At 44.7% G+C, this 24,050-nt stretch overlaps 1 long non-coding RNA gene across 1 annotated transcript; it reads right to left on the reverse strand.

Annotated features, from left to right (window-relative positions):
* Positions 1-1,247: 1,247 nt before the first annotated feature.
* On the reverse strand, positions 1,248-15,660 carry LOC129736401 (uncharacterized). Its single transcript, XR_008732938.1, has 2 exons — positions 13,260-15,660; positions 1,248-5,743 (listed from the first exon to the last, which is right to left on the reverse strand). It is a non-coding gene; the product is annotated as an uncharacterized LOC129736401 (long non-coding RNA).
* Between the last annotated feature and the right edge of the window lie 8,390 nt (positions 15,661-24,050).

Here is a 24,050-nt window from a genome sequence, read left to right on the forward strand (position 1 = left end):
TTCTTGCTTGGCAGTAATTTGATAAATAAAAAATAATAGCAATAATGGTAATAAAAGCAGTGATAATAGCTATGACAGCAGCAACAGATTAACCAGGTTATTCATTTCACTCTTCAGTGAATGCAGTTGCTTGGAAAAATGGATCAGATAAGTCTTCTATGAACAACCAGTTCACTTAAAATACATGCAGGGTACTCACCTACCCACTGTGTCATGGTAGCTGTTCATGCAGGTGCTCTTAGAGCATGGCAGACAAAGTAAGGCATCTTTATATAGTTCCAGGAGGAAATTGTCTAGGATAAATGTTGTCACCTTACAATTCCTGCAGATATACATAGGGCAAGTGCCACTGCTCAGCCCATGCAGAGGGGCCTGTTGATCTGCAACAATGTCACTATGTGTGAGGCTCAAGTTTACTCACCTTGCACTGACAGCTAGTCACAGGCTCGGACCAGAATGAGGTGTCGCTAGCTGCCCAGGACACTTCTGTGCACCACGATGCCAGAACCCCCTCAGAAGTCCAGGGTGTAGCATTTTCAGTAACACTTAACTGACAGGTGAGCCTGTGTTTTCTTTTCAAAATACTTTCACCAACCTAAAACCAAATGGCAGACAAGCTTTCAAAAGTTTGATGATAAATGCCCCCAAAGGTTCTTTTTTTGTTGTTTGGGCAGGAGAGAAACAAGCTAGAGGATCCTTCCCAGACCTATAGGGCCAATTTCAGTTTCAGTGTGAGGCTCTCTCCACCAGCAGATAGTTAATTTATTGCACTGAATTGCTGAAACATCACGTGTAAGGATGGCTTTTTGATTGATATGTGAAAGTTAGGAAGAACCCAACCAAAACACCACAAACCCAAAGGAAACAGACCCTGTTTTGCTGTCAACAGCCTGACAGACACTAGGTGAGGCCCCATTTTCCCTACGGGCTATCGAAGAGTAACTCAATCAAGGCAGTGAGATAAATGGAGATGACACAGTCATGCCGGGACTGGAAACATGCCTCTAGCAGTGGCAGCAGAGTGTGTGTTGTTTGCTAAGGAAGAGATGTAGATTTCTGCTTCAAAAGGCTGTTGTGAGCAAGTGTGAACATGCTGGGCCTTTGGCGTCCCAGCCATCAACTGTGGTGGGAAACCAGGACCTTCCCTAGAGACAACGGCTCAGGTACTGCAGTGAAAATAACTCTGTGTTGAGAAAACCTAAGGCTTTTTAAATTACTTATTGCAGTAATAAAGCTGAAAACACAAGTCAGTCTGAAAATTTACTAAAAAAACCACAAGAGAGCCAAAGACATTTTCCCAAGGGATTATTGTCCTTACCAGGACCCCAAGAAGTGGGATCGTGCGTGCTTTGAGTTATCAGGTTATTCTGGGGTTAAGGCTTTTCTCCAGAAAAAATTTTATCCAGGACTTAAGACAAGGTTGGCCAATGCTGACACGAAGCTGTTTGGTTTTCAATAAAACAGCATTTTTGACCAAAAAAGTGTTTTTTTGAAAAGCATTTTCTTGGGTCAGGTGCTTTTGCACTATGTCCAAATGTGCATGGTACCAAGCGCTCTTCTAGTGTTCAAATACTCTGCATTTTTCAGTCACAGATTTGAAAAAAATGTTTTGAACTTGGGAAATATAAAGCAGTTCCTGCAGCCAGATGAACCTACAGCGGATAGTTGGTTTGGACATTCTAATGGCTGGTTTTATTTTGTATCCAGATACTGGTTTGATGGTGAAAAAGTTTTGTGAAGATATAGTATTTGCAAAATTATTTTTGATGAGATGGTTCCTGAGGTACTGAGAGGAAGGCGAACAATATGGAGACAGGAGCTGTGACTTTATTCTGCTTTGTGAAAGCATTTTGGCTTTTTCCCAGTCTGGAACAAAACCAGCTTTAGGCTCCCTCATAAGTCTGTCCCATAGCAGTGTCATTTCCTGCCAAGTCAGATAACAGTGCTGACCAGGTGCCCTGGTTTCTTCAGAACTTCGGTGGATTCTTGAGAAAAGTGTGGAATGGACTATGAAAAGGAATAGCACAGCCCATGCAAATCCCCTAGAAGCCCTTATCTTTCATGTTATGTTCAATTCATTTTATCCCAGCTGTGACACTCCTGCTGCCAGGGTGCTACAGGCATTTTCACTGATGATATACAAGTGCCTCAGTTTTCCTGCTGCTTTCAGCCCTTGAAGCCTGTCTCAAGGGCACATAGGCAGAGGAACCCCTCATCTTCCTGGAGAACATCACGTGGTCAGTGGGATGCAGAGCATGTCTGCAGCATTTCTTCAGAGTCTCTTGCAGCTATTGGAAGGACTCCCCATGGACTGGAAAAAGGGCCTTACAATTCCTCCAGGCAAGTGTTGAAAGGCATCTTCAGACTCAGGAGACCAACGTACCTCCAAGTGAGGATCAGAACTTTTTCTTCATACAGGGTGAAGGGCATCTACTGAAAAGGAAAAACCAGTACAGATGTAGTTTTCAGGTACTTATTCTTACGTATTCTTAATTATTCTTACATTATTCTTAATGTTGAAGGAGCTTGACCACAGGATGTATCTAATAGACTAGGAAGGTTCAGGATCAAGACTTGGACTCATGTGACCAAAAGTGAGTGTCTACACTTTGTCTCCATGCATGTTATCCTCGACCCATTAGTGAAAAGTGGAGAGAAATGGTGCAATTCACCTCTTCCTAAAACAGGTGTCTTGAACAGGGCAGATGAGCAAGACAGTAGCAACCTGACTATAAAGGCAGCTGACATACAGAGGTTAGCTCCAGCACAGATTCTGTGGCAGGTCCCTCAGTGGTGGGAACAGGGCAAGGCAGAAAGGCTGGCTGCCCGCTGCATGCAGCTGGTGGTGCCTGGGCACTGGTGTGGGGTGAGGCCATCACTGGCCCCCGCTCAGGGCTGCTGCCGTGAGCCCCCATGCTTCCCCCTGCTCTCTCTGCCAGGGGTGCCAACCCACAGCAGCTCTGCAGAGCGATAATGATGTAAAGCAGCTGTGACCTGAGAAGTAAGCTCTCCCATGCCCCTGTCCCTGCTCCTTGCTCCCGTGCCCTCCCAGCCTCCCTGCCTGCAAAACCAAGAGCCCAGCCACTCGGGCTCTGGAGCCTCCACTACAACACATGCGATAATCTTCAGCTGGATCAGATGGACCCATGCCAAGGTGACCCCAGGACTGGCATGATGCATGCACAGCAATAAGCTTTTATCCTCTCTTTGCCAGGAACCAATTTACAGCAGCGAAGTGCTGTACTTGCCTGGCAAGTCAATCTCATTGTAAGAGCTCAGGAGGCATTGCTTTCAGCGCCAGCAGAAGATGCTTGACAGCACTGCTCCTGCACACAGGTACAGTTACAGGTAACTTCTCTGAGAGTTTTTCTGATCAGCCCATTTTGAAAGCCAGAAAGACAAGTGGTAAAGGAATAAGTTCCCATGTGCACTCTCCATCTACCCAAGGACAAAAGCCAGGCAAAGGAGCTGTGTGTCAGTCCTCAGTGTGCTCCCGTGCTACTGCAGAGATCTCATATGCAGGGCAGGAATCTGTCAAGGAGAAGACTGCTTCCTCCCCTGTGGTCACAGGGAATGGGGACACCCACAACTCACCAAGGTGTCTATGTTCATGCATGGGGTGAAGCTGTAGCCTCCAGAATTGCTGCAGTTTGGGGAATCTCAAATCTCTGGCACAGAAGTAAGCATGAGCATCTCAAGTCTTGTTGCCTACTTGTAAGATCATTTTTTCAGTCTGTTTTAAGACTGGTGAATTTCAGGGAAATCGCAGCAGCTACCTTACATGAAAAAGCATATGATCTATAGACAGACCTGAATTTTAGAATTTATGCCTTCTCTATTGGAGATGAAGATGTCTCCCTAGTCCTCCTTCAAAGATCCAGAGAAAGCAGAACATTGTGAACTTGGTTATGGTAAAGACCTGTCCACCACAAAAAGAAAGGACCCACGTGTTGTCTGTGCTTTGCAGCACACACACTGCAATTCTGGGTAGCAGAAGCTTTCCTCTGGAACGAAATTAGGCAATGGTATCATTCTTTTCACGCACCACATGTGCTGTCTTTCATTTTGAGGATTTCATTGTGCCTTGCAAATGTCAACTGCTTAAGGCACACAGCTCAAGTAGGTATAATTTATCGTTTTTCATGATATTTATTACCAAGATCATTTGAGTGGAACCCAGGTGTTCTGGGGCAGAAACCCTTCCTCCTCAGCAGGCAGCACTCCCTGGCCCTCAGGGAGAGAAAATCCTCTTCAAAGTGATTCCCAGGAATTCATTTCCTTAGCCTGTGATTAGGTTTTCTAGCCTTTCTCGGATCTGAGTCCCGGTCTTTTACATTTATGCATCTGGGCATACATCTGAGTTCTGGGTGCGTGGATGCCCAAACTGACAGTCCTGACAAATTTCTTCCCAAATCTCCATGAGACCCTCTTTGTTACGAGGGGGCACTGCCTGTCCACAGAGAGAGCCTAGACTTAGCTGGGAACAGAAATTCACAGCAGCCATAGGAACCTTCCTGGCCAGCATCCTGCCCTTTGGGGTACAGGGTCCCAGCCTTCCTGGATTTTCCTTGTAGGTGTGCCATCTGCTGGCTAATGGTCCATGACTGGGCATTATTTTTTTTTTTTTTAGTTTTTACTTGCTTGCCAACTCCATGTCAGCTGGGACGTTTTTCAGTCCTTCATTTAGACCATGGTGAATGTGAAGTGATGAAAGATAAATTTAACGCTTGAGAGTGAATATTGCGCCTGTATTTGACTTTGCAAAATTTTTAGGCTACTTTGATCTTAAGCTCATATTTTTGCCCACTCATCGGTGAGAGTTGATAGAAAAACCCAAGCCTTTTAAAGTGACTGAATTGCATTGTTTTTACTCTGGTAGATTTTATAAGTATTTTATAGAAGTAGGGCAACCAACTGCTTTAAACCCAAAGTTTCCTACAAAACTACTTGTCCTTTAAAGTGACTACTGAGCAATCCTGATACGAAACCTGTGCAACCTGTGTTCCCAGAAGTGCTAGTGCAGTTTATAAATTTGTTATTATTGACAGCAACGTGCACCCTATAACACTTGCCAAGATGAATACGAAGCATCAGAAACTAGGCTATGTGTATGGCCACCTTTTACTTATCTGGTGAAGTTTCCATGTAGTATCTGGAAAAATACAGTTTTCTGTTATTTGGCCTCTGTTATGTTGAATAGAGTTGGGATAACATGAATGTTTTGAGCAGTGTCTAAGCAAGGGGCCAGGGATTTGGGAACAAATAAAAGAAAATTATGTTGAATGGACATATATACATATGTTTTCCTGAGTTTCAGGGTTTTAACCGATTTCCAGGTCTTCTGCCTTTAATAAATGGCTTCATTTTGTTTCAGTTCCCCCTATGAGATCATCCACATTTGAACCAAAGTACTGAAATGTCTTTTGACCAAGATGACTATTTTGAGATAGATTTACAGAGCACATTGACAGAGGCATGTTCTTCACTTGTGTTTTGGCACTGTAGATTGTTCATGGAGAAGAAAGAAGAAGAAAAAATTCCACATCAGTACTGGCAAAAGGTTTCTGTGGAGTAGTAGAGTAGAGAACCAGAGCTAGAGCATCTCCCAAGGGGTAGCTTCAGGCAGAGCTTTGGGACGTGCCTGGCTTCACCTTTTTGTGTCCCTGCTTCCCAAATGAAGGTGTCTGTAAGTAGGCTATTTTGGCTGTGTAGCAGTAAAGAAAGGTTCTGCCTGATGACAGCCCTGGGGAGAAAAAATGGAGAGATTAGGCAACTTGTCCAAGACAGGCTTACATTGTAAAATAAAAGAGAGAGAGCAGATGGAATGTGAGACTTGAGCTTGTACAGCCAGTGTGGCTGAAGAGGTAAAAACAACGATGGGGCTACCAGTATCTACATCAGTATAAATTATATTTCTTACTTTCTGTAAATAAATTACACAGGAGTAAATGCATCCATATGAGGGGTTGTACTGCTTTAGCTGTACAATTATAGTTTAAAATATGCTGGTCTTGCCCGTAGGAAAGTGTTCAGCCTCAGCAGACAGAGAAGCAACACGAGTAGCCTTGTGGACCTCCCTCCTCTGCTTGGGTGCCCTGATCCTGTCTGCTCTCTTCTAGACCTGGTTACCCTCCCCATGCGGCCAAGCCCTGGCCCTGCTGGTGCCTTATCCTTCTGCTATTCATGACAGGCTGCTCTGGCTTGTAGATAGCCATGTGAAAATAATCAACTGCTACAAGCAGCCTTCGGCACAGAAAAGAGCTGCTGTTCAATACACAAATTAAAGCAAACCAGCTTTCCTTGTGAGAAATGCTCAAGGCTCAACCCTTATCAGGCTAAGCTTAAGATAAGTGTTGCAAAGGACAGGAATATTCAGAGGTGATGGGAAATAGTGCTGTGACACCTTTTTCTCTCTGGCACAGAGCCGGCCAGAGACTATGGTGGCTCCCAGTACTTGCCAGGGGAGCTGCTCACACATCTGCCGTGTCCCACATCTGTAGGTGTACTTGGAGGTGCAGCTGCTGGAGCACATCTAGTTATGCCAGCCATGATTTGCCAGTGATGAGCAATCTACAGCCATCCCTTAGCACAGGTTTTCTGGTTTCATCCAGGGTAGAGCCCTTGGTCTACTCTTAAAGCAGGATCTCCAAAGATTTTACCTGGCCTGCTTCTCTCTTGCCAGAGGGCAGTCTGATTGCTGAAGAGACAGCCACTGGTCAAGTTAAAATGCCAACGGGAACTGGTACACCATATGAGAGGGAGGACCCCCACAATGTGTGTTTAGAAAGGACAGGAGTAAGTCTTACAAACTGTTTTCGAAAGGTATTTCACTGATAGGTGCTGAAGTCCTGACTCATTCCCACAGTGCTTTAAATCGATAATGACTTCCAATGGGCAGAAGGCGTCATATGCAGGTTATCTTTGCTTCACTGAGTTCCAAAGCCTTGTATTAGCTTGTATATGGGCTGAAAAGAAAGATTTTTGCAGTTATTTATCTCCAGACCATTCAGGACTTTGGGAAAAAGTATTACGTTAAAATATCTGTCTTTTTGTATGTTACTTTCCGTTGACACAGGAAACTGAAGTTTAGGGCACTGTGTACAGGCAGGTGCTTGCCCACATTTGCCATTCAGAAAGCAACAGATTCCAGTCAGTTTTGGTCCATCACTGAGACACACCTCACTCCTCAGTAACACTAGGAACAGTACATGCCGTGTGGCAGTACACGAAGGAGAAAGGAGAGGCACAGAGCTGCTAGGGGCTACAGCTCTGGAGTCATGAACTGGTCAGCGGGCAGGAACTCACAAGCAAGGCTTCAGCGTCCTGAGGAGACACAGGCAGGGAAAAGGTTCAATAGGGAACCTGACTCTGTCCCCTCTGGAAGGAGATGATCTTGGGCAGAGGTGACCTTGGGAAGGGAGTGATTTAAGCAACCTGGGGAGCAGAGCTCCCCAGCTGTCACACCACAGAGCGTGGGGAGGGAGGCAGTACAAGAGTAGTAGAGGGGCAAGAGGCTTGTGGAGGCAGCTGCCTTCCCCCAAAAGGGCTGGAGCTGGCACGTCAGCAGATATATTCAAGCTCCCCGTCTCCCTAAGGGTGTGAACTGATCCCATGCTGTTGAGGTCTTAGCACTGGTTAGCAAGTGAAAAATGGTCCAGAAATGTACAGCTTTATTAACTCTTGTGAAAACATTTACACAGGCCAGTTTTCATTCTTCCTTCTTGGAAACCTTTTGGACCAGACCTCTTCAATTTAGACAATGTCTCCATTCCTGAAGCATCCTGTGACAGGGAGTATCAGCTCTCTTGGTCTCATGAGACCAGGGGTTAGCCATGTTTTGCTGCTTAAAGAATGCCAAGTCCTATAGCTCGTTTTTTCCTTTCAGCTCTGTACAGAAAGAGCAGATACAGATGGGTTCAAACATATCAGTCCCAGCTGTTGTGCATGATAGGAAGGAGAAGGAAGGGACCAGCAATCAGTGTCTGCCAGGGAGGAGTTCCTACATAAGAAAACCTTGGTGCTAGAGCCGCTGGGAATTGTGGCTTTAACCACTACAACAAGGAAACAGGGCCGTTTTCTTTTTTGTGCAAAAGCAGGAAGGAGTGTGAAGAACATATTTTGGCACGTATCCCAAAGCTGGAGTTTAAATTGTGATCCTCACAGTATTGCCCACACGTACAATTCTGTCGATGTGATAAAGCACAGGATTACTGCCACAACCATAGGGGCTGGATGAAAGCACCCATCCCTGGGGTTGTGTGCTGGATATTGCAATATTGTATTCATGGACTAAGTATATGTTAGTGACTACATCCAAACCTGGGGTATCTCATGAGCTCCCACGATATGGTAACATTTTAAGAAGACCAGAAATTAGTTCTACTGGTTTGTTCAAGGCAAGAACTTTTTAACCCTTCCTTGGGAACCATTTGAGAAAAGGGAGCTTGGGTCTCAGGAGTCTGATATAATAGAGCCCAACACATTAAAATAAAGGAGGACAGGTACAGATGTAATTGAATAAATAGGGCTTTCGGTGAATGAAGAGTTTTCAATGCTATTGCATGTCAAGGAAACATTGTCCATCATCGGATAATGTGTTTTAATCAGAAAGGGTCAAGCAGGCAATGCAACACTACATAAATTGCGGACAGACCTGCTGAAACCCTTACAGATTCAGCTTGTGCATGGAATATGGTTTCAAAGCTTTGTACTTTCATCTGTTTAAGTGTCTACTTGTTCTTTTGAATCTCTGTAAAAATGTAGCCACACATTACTCACTGTCAGAAGAAATTTGACTCATCTGCCTCAAAAAGGTTACTCTAGGAATTCTTGAAATGATTAAAAAAAAAATGGTTCTAACTCTTGACCAAGCTCTTCAGTACTTAACTAGGAAAAGACATCAGGAAGAACTTCACAACATTATGGACAGTGAAACTTTTGAACATGGAGTGAACTCCTTGAACATCCCATGGAGCCCATACAGTTTCCATCACTGCAGGTCTGTAGAAAGAGATTAGACAAGCACCAGTCAGCAATTACTTTGTTCTCCCTACCCGAGGGCAGGGAATGTAATGGACACTCATTCTATTCTCTTTCTATGAGAGGAACACGTTTGGCCAGAAACAAATGGGACAGAGATTTCATGTGTTGTTCTCATCAACGATCTCATTGCTGAAAAGGTCCTGAATAAGCAAAAGGATTATTTAAATGACTGTAAAACATTAAAGTAGCTGAGCTAAGTCAGTAAGTATTCATCAAGAGCTGCTAGAATGTACTTTGTGTGATGGGATCCTCAGGGATATTTTGCTCACATGCTTGATTAAGCATCCTAGATGCTAAATAGGCTTTTGAGTAGGTTGAGTTGAAGATCATGAAGTATGGTGAGGTTAGAAGAGTATTGGGGCCATATTTTATGAAATGAGCCTGAAGTTTACGTAAGTGGCCAGCTAATCTGAAGGAGCAATTCATCAAGTTTTTCCTTTGCCTCTCGCCTATGTCCTTATGTGAAGGAAAAAAGCTGATGTGATCCAGATGGGTTGAGCATGCTAGTCAGATTACCCCTGTGGATGCTCTTCATCTGCTCACACTGCTCAGTCAAAAAAAATCAATGGGCACGCCCTATTGCTAAGCCCCACATACAGCTAAGAGGCAGGCCAGCTATATTTGAATCTTTTCTCTGAACCAAAAATACACATGGTAGGTGACATTTGTAGGTAAATATAATGTTTGAATAATTGGCAGTGATATCTAGAAAAGTTTTGTGTGTTTTTATTATTTTAAAATATCTGAAATATTAAAAAATGGCACATAAAAAAGTATTTATGGGTAGCTTATTTTCCCTTTTCTCTCTTCATCCCTCCAGTCAAAATTGTGCACAAGTCTGAGAAGTCAGCTGCCTAAAGAAATCTTTTGATGCAGATTTCATATGGCCCCACACCTCAGATTTTATCTTGCTCTTATCTGAAGCTAAGCATTTTTTCTTATATCACCTCCTAGAAATGCTGATCAACGAGAAAGACATTTCCTTTTTTATTAGTATTCACACACAGAAGAAAAATTATGCCTTTATCTTGGGGGCAAGAAACCAGCTTTTGCCTTTTCATACTGAAGCCAACCCTATCTTAGCTACTGAACTTTATTTTAAAGTGTCAATAGGATAATGTCTTGATCTGTACTGAACAAACTTGTTTCTTTCACAAGGGCTGGCTTGGACTGTTAGACCTTCAAATGATGTAAAACTACATACTTCTATGGCTTAGATCATAGCTATAGCATTTTATACCAGCAAAGGAGGTGGTGCAGTTTATAAAAAAAAATAAATTAAACAGTTTATGCTTGCATTTGAACATCTGTCTCACAATGGATGAAACCTTGAGAACCTGAAATTCTCTGACATTATCTGAACGAGCATGTTTCTCCCCGCTTGACACCAAATTACACTGCTGAGTCTGAGCAGAGAGGTGCCTTTGCTTCCCTAAGGAGGGCTGCACGCCTGGCTCTGCTGGGGAAAACAACAGTTTGACCCATACCATCTCCTTTCAGGGGAGGGCACCCTGGAAATGATGGGCATTGACCTAAGACTGCATACATCTGTTTTGTCATTTTTGGTTTGTCATCCATTGAGGACGCTGTTAAGATCAGTTGCTCCAGACTTGTTAGGACCTTCAGTAGACATGCTGAATTGCTCTGTGTTTCTGTGGGATAGCAGAAGTCTAACCAAAAGCAACAGCAGCTGTTTTTGATGATAATAGCTTTTTCCTTCTGTGTAGTTGTGCAAAACACCTGTCTATAGGACAGGATTAAGAGGTTAATTCCTCCTTCAGCACTGCATGATTTAAAGACAAAAAGCTGAAGGAGGCTTTCTGTTTCAGTGAGCCTGCATCTGTTGCTTTTCGTTAAAAGGCAAGATGTGTCAGCAGAAGGCCAAGTTAACTCATGGGCACTGTGTTGATAAGGATTTACATTCTTATCATGGTTAGAGTTTTATGATAAGGATTTGCTAGGAGGCTGTGATATCTGGGGGAGGGATCACAACAGGTTGTAGGAAAATGAATGCAAGGAGTGCTGCAGGTTGAACATTGGAAGGGGTGGGTCACTGAATACCCTGTCTGAGGGCTCTGGAGACACAAGGACACTGCAAAGCAGGGGTAGCTAACTCCAGGGAAGTGGCCTGGACAGTACAGCTGAGCACCATCAGTTTGCAGAGTGGTGAACCCTTCCAAGAGTTCAAGAGCTGTGCAGTCCTGAGCAGCATCCAGGGCCTCTTATGGGTAAGGAGGGCCATCAGGTCTTAAACACGTGCTTAATTTTAAGCGTGTGAACAATCCCACTGACTCTGTGGTTAGCGTACATAGAGGTGCTAACTACATGGAAATCCACATAGTTGGTCTCTCACTCCAGCCCAGCTTGCAGTGTGCTGCCTGCTGAGCAAACAGATAGGAGGGGAACAGTGCATGCCCACCACTGCTACTCACTGGTTAGTGGCATACCTGATTATGGCTTGGCTGGCATCCATATGGTGCACCAGTTGTGCCTCCCTGTCTGTACACACAGCACTTTACAGGAGCGTTGCTGCAACAACAGACGGATGCAGTGACTTCGTTTAAAGCAAGCCTGCTGGCAAGATGAAGAAGTAATCTCCTCTCTCCCTCCCATTTGTCTTTCAGCTGGAGGGAACCATGCCAGTCAGTATGTTGTAGATTATTCAGATCCTGGCAGGAAGATTCAAAATCAAAAGGCCAGTGAATGGGGGTGGAAGGGAAAGGCTTTGAATCAAGCATACTCTTTATTCTTTTTATTGGGTGCCAAGAGCTTTCGTGAGCCGAGTGGAAGCTGTTAGCACTTGAAAACCTCTCCTCTGAGTCCCCCAGACCTCTCTCTATGCCTGGGCATAGGAAGGGTGGAAGTCCTATCACTTCACTTACATACATAAAGTTAGTCATCTGAGCCCAGGTCTGTCACCTCAAGTCTCCTGGGGAGAAACAGCCTCCTTCAGGTGCAATTCTTCTTGCATTAAGACACCTGGATACCTATTTCTCTTCACTGGGTATAGAAGGAGGCTTGGGTGTTTAGTGTCTCAGACCACTGTACTTTTAAGTGTCCAAAGTTAATAAGAGAATTCTCTTAGTAAATTATGATAAAAAAATATCAGTAGGCATGCTGGATCAGACCCAAAGTCTACCTATACAGAGGGACTATTATGTGCCCCCATCCAGTTGCAGGTGGCTGGGAAGGACACAGAAGCAGGGTGAGAGTGCAGAATACTTTCATCTCAAAGTAATTCCTTTCTCAGGGACTTCACCCCACCAAGACCTTCAATCTGATCTTTCTTTGAGAAGTCAAAAATCAGTAACAGCCAGCTTAAGATAGATCTTGATCCAAATGATAGAACTGCTTGACCCAAATGCTGCTTTCAAATACGTGTATGCAATATTAAATCAGAGTATTTTTGAGAGTAGCTTTCCACACACCCTGAATGCAACTTGCTGGAAACAGATAGGTTCATGGATTTCTGATGACTGCCTAATTTCATGGAAACACAGTGTGGTGAGACTTTCTTGCCTAGGCATGATATAAGCAAGGAGATCTAGGATTGTCTAAACGTTTTATTTTATGTGTCGTCATATATCCCTTCTGTCCCCCATGTGCCAATCTAGCAAGGTATGGGTGTCCTGTAGGTTCTGCACCATATCTATCAGCCCTGTGCAGTTTTCTCACACTCCTTGAGGTGTCTCAGGTGGCATTAGATGCTTGTGCATAGACAACTGAAACCTGGTGGTGGTAGCTGCTTAGTTGACATGCTAGCAAGGTGCTGCTGACTCACTCAACTCCGTGGGCTATGATGGGACCTTGCAAACCTGGTGTACACGGACAGACCTTCACTGAAACTAGATCTTATTCTGGGTGCCCACTGCTAACTCCTCTGTTTGCCGAACACAGTGCTCTAATGACACTGTTAAACCACATATCTCTTTTTGATTAATTTGATTTTTAATATTGATTAGGAAATTAAGATAAAATTTGCACACTTAAAATGAGAACAAACTGAAAAAAAGCATGTTAGAAAAGGCTCAATCAATGATGTTAAATTTACCAGGCTGTTTAGAAAGATCACTTCCAGCCATCATATACACAGATGCATCTATACTCAATAAAACTAATTTAAAGGAGACCTGAGTTTTATCCTGCGTGATCACTGCCCTTCCTTTCCAGTTCAGTAAACAGCACATATTCCACACTTATATACCATGAACACTTACCAGCTGTGCACTGCCATCTTCACGCTGTGTGACTCCACACTGCTGCTTGAACCTTCACATTTCTGGTGTAAGGGGGTTTTAACTCCTTCCACCTAAGCCCTGTGTTAACACTTTAGTGCGTAGGAGCAGTATCTCTCCTGCTCTCCGTTGCTCTGTGTGGGTGAGTCCAAGAGCTGGAGTCCCCAGAGAAAGGAGGCAGCCAGCATCTCACCGCTGCTTGATCTCAAGCTGCTTTTCCTGGTGCTGCTTGGGAACAAGGACCCACACGTTAGCTCAGCAGCAGATCAGCAAAAACTGGTTCAACCAACTTGTAAACTCCCACCAAGAGCCATGGTGAGGCTCTAATGAGGTAAACAAGAAATTTAGGGGGAGAGGTGTGGGGATGTAGGGGTGTGTGAGCAGGGAATCTCTATTCCCAGAGATGGTTACAGGAACTTGGAAAGGGATCCTACCAGGGGCAATTCCTTGGTTATCCCTCACCTCCTCCACCATGCTTTGGATCAGGAAAGGAAGTTCAGGTTTTTATTAAAACTTAGAAGCTGCACTCTCCTTTCTTGTATCTGTCTGAAGGACAACTTAGCTGCAAGTTCTGCTAATGTGACCCATCAGCATCCAAAGGGTTCAGTTAAAAGGATGAATGTTATCTTCTTGTTATCTCCAAGAGTCATTTTAAGGATTTGGCTCCTCCAGTTTCAGTAAAAAGCAAGATGTAGGTTTTATTTTTACCTCATTTATCAAATATTCTTGGAGTTTATCTCTTCATCTGCAACTTTTTTTCTTATCTTTTGTCTCCTTTTACCCCTCATCAAGGTTCTTAAATCTGTTTTATATGTCTGGATCTAGGATCCACATTTCTTCTTGGATGATGTTTCTTCAAGCTAAGTGAAGAAATGGTGTTATATGCAAGAGGACCATTTAAAGGTCATTTATTCAGTACAGCAGAGTCTGTCTGCTGGTGCAGAAGGGGATGTGTCAGGATGTGTCAGATGTGCATGCAGAACTGCTGGAGCAACGCAAGCTGACTCTTCCTTTATCTGTTATAACTTTTGAAAGCTGAAGATGTTTATGTGCATCATAAAGATATGTGCATTATAAACATTCAGACATCTGCTGGGAAAAGCACAACTACATTGAAAATGATTACAATATGTTCAGGATTCCTGGTTTTCATATCATCCAAGAAAACTAGAGTACTCAAAACAAGGACCTCTGTACAAAGGTCTTCTCCAATGTCCAAACCGAGTGTTTGGAAAACAGAAGTTGGTCCACCATGAACAGATCATTCCAACATACTAATTCATTAGCCTCTGTTGCGCAAAAACCAACAATCCTTTAATTTCACACAGGCTTGTTCATCTGGAGCTCTCCTCATCTTGTTTAAGTCTTTTTGCCAAGAGTTATAGGGAAAAGACAGAAACTGCAACAGAGTCCAAAAAATTTATCACAAAATGAAAACAATCTTCTTTCCCACATTACACACACACACACACACACACCCAGAAAATCCAGCTATCCATGTTTGTAAAATTGTAAAATTTCAAAATTAAGTAAACCATCTTAGTTTTCTATTTTTGGTCCTGCACAAATAAGAAGTTCAGGGTGAGGCGTACAGGGACTGTAGGGCAAGAGGTATCTACATGTAAATGGGGGAGTGGGGAAAGAAATTTAGGCCATACGTTTGGAAACAGTTTTTCACTCTTCCAGTGAGACATGTGTCAAAGAGACCTTTCCAAGACCAAGAGCAGCAGGGTGTTCCCATCTGTGAAGGATCTTCTCTCAGTGGGATGCTAGTGAAGAGCAGAGTTCTCCCTGTGTGGGCTGGACTGCCTTCCCACACCCCACCTCACCCAGCGGGGCGTACAGCCATGGCCCCCGGGCTCTCTGATGGGGCAGGGTATGGCAGACCTAAGGGCAGTGTAGCATTTAGCACAGGCTCTACAAGCCTGCTTGGATCCTGTGCACCATCCTGAGGGACCTCTTAGTCTCTGCCCCCCAGTTCATTCACTGTTCTTCAGTTAGCTTGACTAAAACTATCTGTCTAGGAAACATGTACACTTAGACAACTGTATTTCCTGACCGTGCTAGAGCTTCACTTCTGGCACCTACAGGCAACTCTCAGTGTCAATGGTGAGGCTATCTGAATGACAGGTCTGCTCAGAGGCAGCTGCGAAGCCCATGGAGGGCAGCAGCATGCTGGTGTCTTCAGAAAAACGCACTTTCATGTGAGAAACCTTGGTGTTTCCCCAGATTGGTAGGTGTGCAATAGAAATCTATAGCTACGGTGTCAACAGAGCCCTGCAGTGCATCTGAACACCGGGGAGAGGCCACATGAAAGTATGGAGAAGGGGAGATAAAGGCAGTTCCCAGTGACCAAAGTCAGTAGTCCCAAGCGAAGCATGGAGCTTGGCACTTTTGAAGTCTTCAAAGCATTACGAACCCACCTCACCTAACAGCTGAATGAGTAGGTCAGACTGCTTTTACACAGTAAGAAATGGGCACAGTTTAGCTCTTTCTAAAACAGAGGTGATTTGTTCTGTGCAAATGCACTGTGGACATCTAAGGCTAGGGGAGACGAACCCTGCTTTAGGAGTCCAGCTTTTCACATCTGTTCTCTCAAACTGTAGCTGGGATTTGCACAGATTGATCTGTGTTGCACTGGATTCAGTCTGTCCGTTTTCAACCAGCACAGATTCCCAGCGGGGGAAATGTTACAAAACCCCAGTCCAACATACTTTGCTTTTTCTTATTCTCAACAACTTCAGATTTGATATGCTATTATTTAATACTCTAAGCATGGAGGAACAGGAAACTGGGTGTACAACTACATGACATCACAAAAGCAACAGCAGAAACCTCTTGAAACCTTACTGTTGTCTACAACTACATGCATGTTTCTCTGAAATGAAGAGGTTTGTTTATAAACAAGGCATCTCTGTTTGTGTGCAATCTCTAAAAAACAGAGTATAAAGCCATTTAGCAGAGATTTAATTGACTCTGTATAGCTAGGATCTCTCTGTCTTTCTCAGTTAGAAGCATCTGTGAGTTCCTGTCTGAGCTGCTTACAAATGAATCCCAAAGAATCAAGTCCCTTTCACAATGCATCTGCCTTAACTGCTTGTACATGTACCATATAAACATAAATAGTTAGCTACTGGAGTAATCATGAAATGCACTTGGAGATTAATTAACTTTTTAAAAACACATATTGTAAAAATAAACAGTAAATATTTGTGGAAGAAATTTACATTCTTATTTTTCTCTATATAAATAAATTGAGTTGAAAGAGATTATTACATTAGCCGCTGGCAAGCAGTTTACTTAATCCATCATGTTTCCATAACCACAGAGCTTGAAGAGCCAGGATGGATGCGGGGCACTGACAGCCTTTCCTCTCTCACCTGGGATCTCAAGTACAAATGTACACCTGCAGATACAACCCTTGTGTAAAGAACATCTTATTAACAGTTCTCACCTGGCCCCCCGAGCAAAATCAGGGTCTGTGCTGGGGTATAATATGCATGTTCTGCACCACATTCCTTTTCTGTGTAGACTTGCATGGGATACTAGAGCAAAGGCTAGATCCTGCTGAAGCCAGTGAAAAAACACCTACCAACTTCAGCTTGGGTCAGAGCTGTAAGTTCTGCTTGACCTGGTGGTTCATAACTTGCCTTTTCCCATTCAGTAGGCATCTGTGCTGACTACAGTGGCCACATATCAACTTTCCACCTCTCTGCTGCCATCTCTACATGTGGTGGTTTGACCATCTGAATCTCAGTTCCCAAACCAAGAATGATTTAGATTAAGTGCATCAGGAAAGCCGTGTAGTTCAATACCTGGCCTACCATGCTGCAACATCATCCACCTTCAGTTCCAGGCTGCCTGTAGGGAAAACAATATGCTAGGCTGGTATAGCAAGAACATGTTAAATGGCTATAGTACACATATAGGTGCTGAGGACAACATCAAGGTTTTAGTGTGTTTGCATTTGCCACAAAAGTAAGGACAGATTGAAAAGGGCTTGAAACCTCAGCTTGTCTGTGCTGTGAGAGAGCGGAGGGCTGAGCCCAACTCCACAGCTCTAAAGCCACCTGCTGTCTGGGTGACAGCCTGGATCCTGCCACTTACGGCTCTGAGCTGTCTCACCGCTGGTGGTCCTTACATCTGCCAGAGGTCTCTTTACAGCACCTGACACCTGGTAATTCCAGTCTTTAATCTTATTTTTGTAGATTAATGGCACATGTAGACCAGAATTTGAAATATCCAAACCCTTCTCTAAGGCAGGCACCTCCAGGGCACTGTTTATTTAGATCTAAATAAACCAGTGCACTTAGAGGTGCACTGTTAATTTTAGATCTATTGCTTCTGCAGCAACAGTACACTTGTTCTTGCCAGATTCACCTGAGATCACAGTGCACGCCTGTCAAAGCATGAGGGCATGCAAATAGCCGTGCAGACACAAGCAACAGATGCACCCATCCCACCAGCCCGGCTAAAAGCAGAGATTTTTGGAAATTCAGCATAGAAAGCTGCTGGCTAAATTCTCCATTGCAAATCACAAAACAAATTACAAAAGTCTGTACAGAAATAGACTTAACTTGAGATGCGTTCCCTAACCTTTTCCTAGGGACATTCAGTGCCCCACACTTAGGATCTTCTTGTCCACGAAGCCAATTCAGCAGCACTCCAAAATGTTGCCCTTCATCATTCATCTCTCTTCTCTTACCTAGTTAGACCTGGAGTTTTTCTGATTGCTATTTCATTGAAATGAAGCCTCGAAGTGGCATTTCTGAACACATCTCCTGCTTTTCCTTCATATTGCCTAGTTTAGTAGTAGACAATCAGTCTTAAATATTTCAGCCTGCATTAGCCCCTTGTACCTCTGAGAATGCAAACAGACACCCTCCAGCTTGCCTGCACTGATTTGCTTTAACTGTGAAAATAACTCTTTGAAATGTAATTTTCTTTTCTTCCTTAGCATCCTGCCTAGGAAGTTGTTTTAAATAATTTTTTCTTGATTTTTCCCTGTCCAATTTTTTTATTGTCTTTATAAAATCTTACAAAACCCATGTATCCAAACATGTTTGTGGCAACACTGTTTTTATAGGCATTGCCCATAACATGTTAACTCAGCAGATGACCAAATTGGCATTTGGAGGACTTGGTCGAAAACCTCTTTTCCCCATTTTGTCTGTGTTATGGCTTCACAGGTCCATTGAAGATATTAACTCAGGAAGTGTTTGCTCCACTACTTCTGGTTTGGAAAATCTGAAACAACCATTCCAGTAAGACTTCAAGCCAAAACAGTAGAAATACTGTCTTTGAGGTTGACAACTTTCTTCAACTTTGGTCTTAAAACTTACATCTTATTGCATAGTTCAAGTTAGAAAAATCTATTTCAAGATCAGATCTATGGTGCTGGTGGATTCATATACCACCACTCCTCCTCTAGAAAAGGAAGCAATGCCTAACTTAGGCTCACTTGAAAATTATGAACAGGGTTTTTCATAAGCGTTGCTCACGTTTTTATTCTCTGGGGAGTTTCCAACATACTCAGGCAAACCGAGTACAGCAGCGTTCCTGAAAAACTGGCAGGAAGGAAACAACTATTTTTCCAAATTAAAAAGGTAATATGTATGTATTAGAACAGAAAAAATGTTTCGCAGTTTAGTGCGCTCCAAGTCAACTCCATACTTCAGCTCTTTTAGCTGATAAGGTACATATAATTAGGCTTTTGTCTTCCTTCACTATCTGTGACTATCTTCTAGATTATTCATGGCTATCTTATTTTCTACTGTGATTTTTATCATCCCATTGGTGAACAAAAATGACCTCTCCAAAGTGCTGTTTAGTCCTCAGATCCATTAGCAAAAACTTCCTACAGAATGCTTGTTCACAGGGCCTTTGGGTCGGAGGTGCCTGCATAGAAATACTTTTGCCTGACAAAGGGTTGGGGTTTTCTGCATTGTTATACCTCTGTATTTGCACAAAAAAATGATGCTTGGTGACTGTTATTTATTTTCTTACCTTTTGAGGTTCTCACCGACAAAGATAAATGCAATGGTTTTATTTAGATTGTGTGTCAATAAACTAAATAGAAACCACATACACACCCACACATGCACTCTAAAATTCTCTACTGCTTTGGCTTAAAACAGAGCAGTGAGCACTGTGAAGGAGCCTCCAAGCTGTGTTACGAGATCTGACCCATTGCACATGCTTTGTGGGCTGTAAGGACCCTGTGCTGCATGTAGGGTGTTGTGCATCTTCCACCTACCACCGCAGTCACGGGTTTAAAAACTCCTAGAATGACTCAGAAATATCACAAACCTCTACGCATCGTAAGACAAGCTTTCCTTCTCACCGGGCGAGCAACAGTGGCTGGCTGTCCATCTCCGTCAGCACGCAGCTGTAGGGAGCACCAACTCCCGAATGCAGAAGATGACAGGAGGCTCTTACTGTCCCCTCTAGCTAGTCACCTGCTCCTGTGGCCATGGCGCGACGGCAGCCGGGGCGTGCGAGCCCAGCCCAGCAGCACGAAAGGGCAGGGCGGACCCACCGCGCCGCCTCTCCGCCATGCCCAGCACCCGCCGCGCGCTGCCGGCAGATGGCGCTCACCGGATGTTTGACTCGTCCGCAACCCCGCAGCGCCGCCGAGACGGCGCCTCCCCGGTCCCCGCGTGCCTCACGGGCCGCTGCCTGTCACTCCTGCACAACAGGGGCCGTGGTTTCAGCCGGGCCCACGTTCCGAAGGAAACCGGAAAGGTGAGGAGATGATGGGCAGGAATGTCCCTCGGTGGCAGGGGAGGCATGGCATGGGTCACCTGCCCATGCATGGGGAGCTGCTGGCCGTGCCACCCCACCTCCCTGCCCTCCACCCACCGCACGGCTGAGTAGTCCTGGGGAAAGGTCCGCGGGGTGAGACGCGGCCAATGTGGCAGGGAACGGTGAAGGAAACCCCTCCCTTTCCTAAGCTGGGGCTGTGCTGACACTGCTGGCTGCTGGGGTCCCTACCCCCCGCATCCTGCAAAACGCCGTCCCCAGCTACGCTCCTTCTCACCTTTTGCAGAAGGAAGTAGTAGGGTAAAATCTTCCTTCTCACATATCCCACATGGGATCAACTGACCTCCCAAAACATGTACTTTAACTCCAATCTTCAGCTTAGAAAAGAGTTGAAGAATGAGGTGGCCAGCCAGGTAACACAGCAAGGCCTTGAAGAAGGAGAACGTGTAAAATGCCAACGCTAGAAACGGTCAGTGCAGCGATCGGGCTTGACCCAGCTGCATACACAGATCGCAAGAAATTTATCCTGCATCAAAGCACGTCTGTTAGAAAGATACCCGATCTCTCCTTCAAGACCCCAGGCAGTAATGAATCTACACTATAGTATTCTCCCTGCTTGGAAAAGCAGGAATTTTTTTCAAGTATGAATTCTTCTGCTTCCATCTTGCAGCCATCGGACCTTGTTACGCTCCATCAGAAAGGCTGAATATGCTGATGTCCCACCACAAGGATTGCTTTGCAGCCCTCAGTTGACTTCTGTACTATTTCTGCTTCTTTCTCTCAGGGATGCTTTGGATGCATACAGAGCCCAGGGACTTGCACCACCATGGTGTCTGTCCCATTTCTGCAGTGCCACCACACAGACATGGCAGGCTGCCCTGGCAGGGGCACCTGGGTGCCCTTGTACCAGCTGACCCTCCAACGCTGGCATATGGGAGGGGACCACCCAGCTCACTGTTGGTTGTCTGAGGCAGGAAACTCCTCGTTCAGTTTCCACGAGAAATGTCTCGGGAGGACCGACATGGATAAGAACATCTGACCCCCATGAAAAGAAAATTTTAAAACACAAACCAAAACATTTCCTGGATCTTCTAAGGGAAATCAGAGAAACTGCACACACGTGAATGGCTTGTGCTTATTCCTTATTTTAATATCTCCATGTAACATGTCCTGGTTTTGGCTGGGTTGGAGTTATTTTTCTTGTTAGTAGCTGGTACAGAGCTGTGCTTTGGATGTAGTATGAGAATAACGTTGATAACACACTGATGTTTTAGTTGTTGCTCAGTAGTGCTTACTCTAAATCAAGGACTTTTCAAGTTCCCCATCCTCAGCCAGCAAGCAAGTGCACAAGAAGCTGGGAGGGAGCAGAGCCAGGACAACTGACCTGAACTAGCCAAAAGGATATTCCATACCATAAAACGTCATGCTGAATATATAAACTAGAGAAAGTTGGCTGGGGCAGGCCGATCGCTGCTCAAGGGCTGTCTGAGTGGTGAACAATTGTATTGTGCATCACTTTTTTTTTTCTTTTGGGTTTTACTCACTGTCTCCCCCTCTCTTCATTAAAATTGCTGTTGTTGTTATTATATTTTATTTTACTTCAATTATTAAACTGTTCTTGCTTCAACCCGTGAACTTTACTTTTTTCCCCAATTATCCTCTTTATCCCGTTGTGGCGGGGAAGGAGTGAGCTTGCAGTTGTGTGGTACTTAGTTGCCGGCTGGGGTTAAACCACACCACCACAATAGCATGCACGTGGTCTGGCCCCTTGAACTCCTGCAAGTCTGTCACTTGATTTCACTGATCATGTTAGCACTGTTCTGGGCTGCATGGCCACCAGGGAAAGGAGAGAGGCAGAACCATGCCTATTCTCTCCTATTTGCAGTGATGTGTATCAGACAACCATTCCTTATTGCCTTCCCCCCTCCGCCCCTGACTCTTCTTTCACAAATTAGCAGTTTCCCTTTGACCTCCCTCAGGACTCCCGGCATGCTACTTTTACAAAACAAAGTACTGAAGACCTAAATTACTTCAACTTCTTTCCTCCAGCAATTGCTTTACCAGAAGGTACTTTTTGCTATATGCAGCAGTCAGTTGGAAAAGAAGCTGATCATACAGCTGTCTGTGACAGCAAGCCCTTTATCATGTGTGATAATTCTTGCCAATGTTCTTAGGAGCTGCAGGAACCTTGGATATAGAAAGGTGTTGATTAATTGTAGCTAAACCTGAAGCAACAGGGAACTTGTATCCATGCCTATAGTTTTAAGCACGAAGTGTGACATGAGTAAGGTACTGCTGGTAAACTTAATTGGTGTCTTGTGCTAAGTTTGCTTTTAAAAGCCCTGTAGCTCCTCAGTGCCACCTCAAATCTCTGTTGGCCCCAGCCACCAACTTGACCGTGCTGCCACTGACCCCTGTCACGAACAAAAGCACTCTGTCCACTATGACAGGTTTCTCAAGGGTGAGACAGTGAATGTAGTTAAGACACAAAAGCTGATTTGAGCAATGTTACACTCGCACATAAGTGCTGTTTTGATAAGGTGCTGGAGATTTATTTAAAGCCTAATGCTATTAAAATCCTAAGTGACCACATACATCATAGCCTGACAACTACATATCATTTATCAGTAGACTTTCAAGGACCTGTACTATTCCCTGTCTTCCTGACATATATCAAAACTAATGCTTGCCTTGCAGACCAAAGCATGTGTTCAAAGCAGACTATTGAACTTGCATAGTGGTGAAAATGCTCTTTGTCCCCATCCCCTCAATACTCCGAAAGGGTCACAGAGAATTTGCTCTTATCTGAGCTCAGGACTGTAAAGCTTTTCTCCCAGAAGATAACTTTGGAAAGTTAGAGGTCACCAAAGATAATGTCTCAAGAGTGGAAAAGCTTAGACAACCTTAGACAGCCCATATCATCAAAGCAAGCGTTCAGAGATCAGCCAGCACTGCAAGGGACGGGCATGCCCTGCTCCCTGCTGTCCCCTGCATTGTCAAGCCTCCACCACCTTGCACACCGCAGCCCCCTCCCTGCTGACAGGCCGAGGTCTCCTGCAGACATCCCGGGGCTGGCTGGGTGGCGGGGCTGGGGCACCCCCAGCCCTTGCTGGGTGGCAAGCAAGGAGGTGGGCAGGGCGTACTCGCTGGGCCAAAGCAATGGGCTGCACCACTACCCACCAGCCTTCCAGTCCTACCAGTGCTGCCCCTAATCCCACCTTCCCAGGCCTGTGGGCTCTTTGCCTTGCCAAGTCTGCTGTCTTCGGTTTCACAAGCTTCTCAATCCTAAACCTGCAGCTATCTTGCACCTTATCTACCACACTTCAGCTTGGATAATTGGTTTTGCCCCTGTTTTGGTCATTGTTTTATTGCCCCCAGAAGAACATAAAACAAAGCTGAAAAGGCATTTCCATAAAACCATTGGGGTGCGTGTGTGTGTGCCAAAATCCTCTCAACCCCAGGTGTCTGATCTGTCTGTCAGCGCCCCAGGAAAGCCGAGACCCTTGTGCCCGACCAGTCTGTCAGCGTCCCGTTACAGGGACCCTTCACTGAACAGTCCCGCTGGGTCGGAGGGCAACTCGACTGCCTTGTTCAGGGAAACACCCCAGCTGCATCAGGGGGACCCTCAGCGGGTCCTCCCGCTTTACCTGAATGTGTTACCCACCGCTGGCAGCTGCTAGCGCCCGCAAAGGGCTAACGGTAACAGGTTACGGAATAACACTCTTTATTAATATAAAATCATGACAAATTAAGGTTAGTGATCACCGGTGACAGGGACTGTCTGCAAAAACAAGCTTGAAATCGTATACAACCAAACTACATACAACTAAATTATAATCATTAATAACAGCTAGTGTGAGTTAGTTATTCAGCATGCACAAAACAAAATTCTTACCCAGTAAGCATCCTTATGGGGGAGCAGACAGGTTCAGCCCGTCAGCTTGTTCCCAGAAGTTACGATGGAGTCTTCCCTAACTTCTCCCCTCATCTGTCCACTTATACTCCATTGCA

Source organism: Falco cherrug, chromosome 6 (assembly GCF_023634085.1).
Source record: "Falco cherrug isolate bFalChe1 chromosome 6, bFalChe1.pri, whole genome shotgun sequence".
NCBI lineage: Eukaryota > Metazoa > Chordata > Aves > Falconiformes > Falconidae > Falco > Falco cherrug.